Source organism: Felis catus, chromosome B2 (genome assembly GCF_018350175.1).
Source record: "Felis catus isolate Fca126 chromosome B2, F.catus_Fca126_mat1.0, whole genome shotgun sequence".
NCBI lineage: Eukaryota > Metazoa > Chordata > Mammalia > Carnivora > Felidae > Felis > Felis catus.
The window spans coordinates 63,381,446-63,387,913 of NC_058372.1; positions in this window are offsets into that span (position 1 = coordinate 63,381,446).

A 6,468-nucleotide genomic window follows, 5' to 3' on the forward strand; every position below is an offset into this window, starting at 1 on the left:
TGCATATATTGAAATGATCATATGGTTCTTATCCTTTCTTTTATTAACGTGATATATCATGCTGACTGATTTGCAAATATCGAACCACCCTTGCATCCTGCGAATAATTCCTGCTTGATCGTGGTGAATGATTCTTTTAATGTATTGTTGGATTCAGTTTGCTAGCATTTTATTGAGAATTTTTGCATCCATGTTCATCAGGGATATTGGCCTGTAGTTCTCTTTTTTTGTGGCGTCTATCTGGTTTTGGTATCAGGTTAATGCTGGACTCCACTAATTAATTAGGAAGTTTTTCTTCCTCTTCTAGTTTTTGGAAAAGTTTGAGAAGATTAGGTATTAATTCTTCTTTAAATGTGTGGTAAAATTCACCTGTGAAGCTATTTGATCCTGGACTTCTGTTTGTTCGGGAGTTTTTTTTATTACTGATTCAATTTCATTGTTGGTAATTGGTCTGTTTAAATTTTCTATTTCTTCCCTGTTCGGTTTTGGGAGGTTATATGTTTCTAAGAATTTATCTGTTTCTTCCAGGTTGTCTAGCTGGTTGGCATATAACTTTACATAATATTCTCTTACAATCATTTGTATTTCTGTAGTGTTGGTTGTTATTTCTCCTCTTTCATTTGTGATTTTGAGCCCCTTTTTTAACTGAGTCTGACTAGAGGTTTATCAATTTTATTGATCTTTTCAGAGAAACAGCTCCTGGGTTCATTGTTCTATTCTCTGGTTTCTATATCATTGACTTCTGTTCTAATCTTTACTATTTCCTCCCTTCTTCTGGTTTTGGGTTTTGATTTTTCTTCTTTTTCACTCCTTTAGGTGTATGGTTAGTTTGTTTGAGATTTTTCTTGCTTCATGAGGTAGGCCTGTATTGTTATAAACTTTTCTCTTAGAACAGCTTTTGCTGCATCAAAAGATTTTGGACCATTGTGTTTTCCATTTTCATTTCTCTCCCTGTAATGTTTTATTTCTTCTTTGGCTTCTGGTTGACCCATTCATTGTTAGTAGCATGTTATTTAACATGCATGTATTTGTGCTCCTTCCAGTTTTTTTCTTGTAGGTGATTTCTAATTTCATAATGTTGTGGTCAGAAAAGATGCATGGTATGACTTTGATCTTTTTGAATTTGTTGAGACTTGTCTTATAGCTTAATATGTGATCTATTCTGGAGAATGTTCCATGTGCACTTGAAAAGAATGTATATTATGCTATTTTAGGATGGAATGTTCTGAATATATCTGTTAAATCTATTTGGTCCAGTGTGTCATTCAAAGCCAGTGTTTGCTTCTGGATTTTCTGTTTGGATGATCTTTCCATTGATATAAGTAAGGTGTTAAAGTCCCCTACTATTATTGTATTGTATTATTGATTAGTTCCTTTATATTTGTTATTAATTGTTTCCTGTATTTGGGTTATTTCATGTTGGGAGCATAAATATTTACAATTGTATCTTCTTGTTGGACTCCTTTATTATTATATAGTATCTTTTTTGTCTCTTGTCACAGTCTTTGTTTTAAAGTCTATCTGGTCACATGGCACCTGCGTGGCTCAGTCGGTTGAGCATCCGACTTTGACTCAGGTCATGATCTCACAGTTGACAAGTTCGAGCCCCACATCTGGCTCTGTGCTGCCAACTCAGAGCCTGGAGCCTGCTTCAGATTCTGTGTCTCCCTCTCTCCTGCCTCTTCCCCACTAATGCTCTGTCTCTCTGTCTCAAAAGTAAACATCAAAAAAAAAATTAAAGTCTGTTTTGTCTGATGTAAGTTTTGCTACCTCAGCTTCCATTTGACATCCATTTCCATGGTAAATGTTTCTCCATCCCCTTACTTTTAATCTGCATGTGTCTTTATGTCTGAAATGAGAATCTTGTCAGCAGCATATGGATGGGTCTTGTTTTTTATCCATTTCATCATCTTGTGTCTTTTGATTGGAGCATTTAGTCCATTTACACTCAAAGTAATTATTAATAGATATGTATTTATTGCTATATCTTTACAACTTTTGTGGCTGTTTTTCTAGTTCTTCTTTGATCCTTTCTTTCCTGCTCTCTTTCATGGTTTACTGGCTTTCTTTAGTGACATACTTGGGTTCCTTTCTCTTTATTTTCTGTGTATCTATTAGTAGTTTTTGATTTATGATTACTATTAGGTTTGTATACATCATCTACATTAATCAATCTATATTGTCTATATATATGCGTAAGTTTGAGGCCATTCTTTACTACACCCCCCACCACAGGTATAGGTACTTTACATCCTTTTATTTTGTTAATCCCTTAACTGATTTTTACAGATATACTTATTTTTACTGCTTTTGTGTTTCCTACTTTCCTTACCCTTACTTATGGTCTTTCTTTTCCCACTCAAAGAGTCCTTTTTACCATTTCTTGTAGGGCTTGTTTAGTGGTCATGAACTCCTTTAGCTTTTCTTTGTCTGAGAAACTCTTTATCACTCCTTCTATTCTGAATGATAGCCTTGCTAGATAAGGTATTCTTGGCTGAAGATTTTTTTTCTTTCAGCACCCTGAATATAGCATGCCACTCTCTGGCCTACAGAGTTTCTGCTTAAAAATCCACTGATAGCTCTCTTTGCTGCTGTGGGCATTGTTTGGTCCCCAGCCAGGGTGGGGTGTGCAGTTTTAATAAGGTGTGCACTAGTCTGTTTATGAAATGAGACCTACCACCACCACCTCCAGGACCAGGGCGGCCTGGGCAGATCCACAAAGTGTGCATGTGTGGGGCCTGTGATTTCAACAAAGTGTGTGTCAGGCTTCTGCAGGACCCACCACTGCCACTGCCACCACCACCACAGGACCGAGTTCCCATAAAACAGGTTGGGAGACACAGTGTTGGCGAGGTTTGTTCCAGTCTTCTGGGGGAGGGGACCTGTAGAGCTGGGACTGACGGAAACATAACTGGGAAGGGTGGATCTGCCAAAGCCCAGGAGGCGGGGCCTGGTGTAAGCAAGTTAGGTAGTGAATGTTGGCACCTCATTAGTTCCCTCAGGTGGCCATGTGTTTATACTGGGGAACTGGGAGGAAGATGGCCTGCTAGCTACTTTGTTCCTGGAGAAGTCTCTCAGTGAACTCTGCGCCTCTAGGACACGCTCTGAAATTAGTAAATAACTCTTCCTCCTGTATGTCCCAGGCATTTTTCAAACTGCTGCTTCTATGTTGTATCTCTGCAGGCTGTTTGTTATTATAACTGTTCTAACAAAACTGGACCATCTCCAAGGTTAGGAGTATGACTACTTAGGTCCGAATCAGTACCACCACTTTCTAGCTGGGAGACCCTGGAGAGGTAATTAATCTCCCTGTGACTTGGTTTAGCTCATCTGTAAATATGAATAATAAAAGTGCCCACCTTTTGGTATATTTTATAAGGATTAAACTAGAGCTTAGAATGATGTCTGTAACTCATAAAATTTAGCTACAAATTTTTTTGTTACTATAACTTGCTCTCATCTACTTAATTTTCCCATTTAACTCCACACCGCTGCAGTAAATCGTGGCTTATTTCTATCCCATTAGGAAGGATGTGGCTTATGCTAGAGGCTAAAAACCCCTAGACAGTATTCAACTACTGGAAAAAACCATCCATATGTGTGTGTATATATATATATATATATGTAAATCAGCCAAAAGCCCTCTCCTCCCTTCCATATTCACATCTTTTGTTTTTTTACTACACTTTTATGATTCTTTCTCCAAAAATACCCTTAATGAGCCCTTTAAGCTCACCTCAGCATCAAGAATACCTTCTCTCATTAAATATAACAGAGCATTATATATATGACTTCTAAAATTAAACAAAGCAATTATATATAACATAATATAATATAAAATTGGTCTTTTGTTTTAGAGGTAAAATGTAAACACTATAGAGAAGCAGAAAATATAGATATAGAAAAAAGAAGAAAAAAAATCTCAGTGAGATGACCCACTATTAACATTTTAGGATGTTTCTTTTCTATACACAGTTGTGGTCATACTCAATACAGCCTTACAACTTTCAAAAATGCACATCACTTGAGGCACTTACACATTTTCTTTCACAAAATTTAAATGCAATCATATAGCATATACAAAATAAATAGCAAAGCCCAGGTGTAAGAACTTTGCCTTGAAGTCAATATTACAGCTTTTAATTTTAACTGCTGTAACCTTAAAAGAGAAAACAACTATAGAGAAAGAAACATTTGAGTAACTGGAGGAGATTCTTGCAGCAACTTATGGCTTTTGAAAGGTGTTCTTTTTCTCACCCAAAGCCACTTGGGGCTGTAAACTCATAACCAACTGACTAACCACAAAGCAGCACAGGCATGCACAGACATTCCAGAGGCACCAAAGGGCAACCACAGAGGAGCCCTGCCTCCTGCCATTCCTGCATTTCAAATATCCCTGAAACCATTATTAACGACAGGAATAGCAATAGCAATTGACACGCGGACAGGTGATAAAGAGCCTTTGTTCTTGAAGACTGAACTTAGAGCCCTTACAAGCTGAAAGGGCTCTAACATTAGCACAGTCAGTGATTCCAGGCAGTTAGTCAGTCTAGGGTGGACCAGCAGGGATGAAGAAGCAGACAGGGAGTACCAGCTGGTGACAGAGGCTCAGAATTAGGGCTGCTGGCATTATCCCAGTCCGTCTTGGCCAAGGGTTTCCCCAGGACTTTTTCTAGAAGTGCAATATAGGAGAAAATGGAAGGAGGAATGCCTTAATGCCAGGAACTGTGCCTCATACCTAAAAGTAATCCCATTTAATCTACCCAGCTCATGATAATTGCTATGTTACAGGTGAGGTAAATGAGACTCCAAAATGCTTTGTCTTCATTCCCACTCTTCCTAGAAGCAACCTCTGTGACCAGTTTCTTATATGTATCCATGCAAAGATAACGTGTGCATACTTGAGCATGTGGTATGGTCAATAAGTGTACATTTACAGATAATACAAATGGTAACTCTGTACATACCATTTTGTAACAGGCTTGAGGCAACCTTTTCATATCTGTGCATATAGAATTCACATGACTTAATAAAACATTCTAATTTACCTTGAAGAAAAAAGCTAGGTAACTTTGTTAAGGGAAACTCCAGATCACAGGCCAAACTAACACTGGGTTTATGTGCCACCAAAGCCAATGTTCTTCCTATAGTTTGTTATTTCTGAGTACACACACACACACACACACACACACACACACAGAGAGCACAACGTGCTTAAGTACATTTTCCATTTCACTGTGCATCTAATCCTTCACAGTTATTTTCTTTTCTTCATAAACTTCCAAACTGAAGAACTTCTTCAAAAGTTGACAAAATGTGTCCATTGTGCCAGTCGCCAACTTGGTGCCCTAATTGAGGGTGCTGCATCCAAATGTTTGCCTTACTGTCGCTTTGCTAAAAGCTACAAAAAAGCAGTAGTAAAGATCTTTTCTATATTTTCCTATGGTTCTACACATATCACAATTTGTCTCATATTTTGAATTCTCCCAGGTTAGGGACCTTGATTATTTATAATCTTGCCCATATGTCCTTTATTACCACTAGTCATCATTTTGTATATTCAGCATCAAAATTTCAACCAACACCATATGAAAATCACAATGCGGGGTGCTAAGAAAACTTACAGGATCATGTAATGCCCATCTGCCTTCAAGGAAGAAGGAAACACACACACACACACACACACACACACACACACACACACACACACTGTGAAGCACACTTTAGCCAAAATAGACCCCCAAAAGAAAATAAGTAGAATCTTAAAGTGTTTTGGAGAAAGAAAGGCAAAAGTAACTGATGCTATTCAGAAGGATTCAAAAGCATCTCACAGAGGAAGTGACATTTTACCTTGACCTTGAGAAATGAATCATATTTTATAGGTAGAGAAAGGCAAAACGGGTTACAAGGCAACTGGAATAATGAGAGCAAAACCTCAGAGGCATGATAATGCATGGAGTGTATTTAATTATGTTAAAGGCATGACCTAACTTTTTGAAAATACTATTTGTGTGTCATTGTTAACCCAGAGGTCGGAAAAATTAGCATCATTTAACTGTAAAGAAGTAAATAATGAGTCGAATGATGTTTATGACTATCTTGTATTTAGCTGCCGGTCACAGTAATATTTTATCACTGAAACACAGTGATAAATCACACACAAATCAGCAATCCATTTCTATAAGAAACATAGAAATAAGAGTTTCAATTGCAGAGTGGCACCATTCTAGGAGAACCTTTTTGTTGTCTGCAAAGGATTCTCACTTTGAGGGTACTGCGAAGACATAAGGAATGCCAGGTACTCTGATGCCAGCAGCAAGAGTAACAGAGGCTAGGTGTCTGTACTAGGACACAAGTTATTTTCTACCACACAAATTACAATTCTTTTTTTTTATTATTAATGCTACTAATAGGCTACTAAAATTGCTTAAAGTCAGGTGTGGGGAAGGGTCAATGTCATAAGCAGCA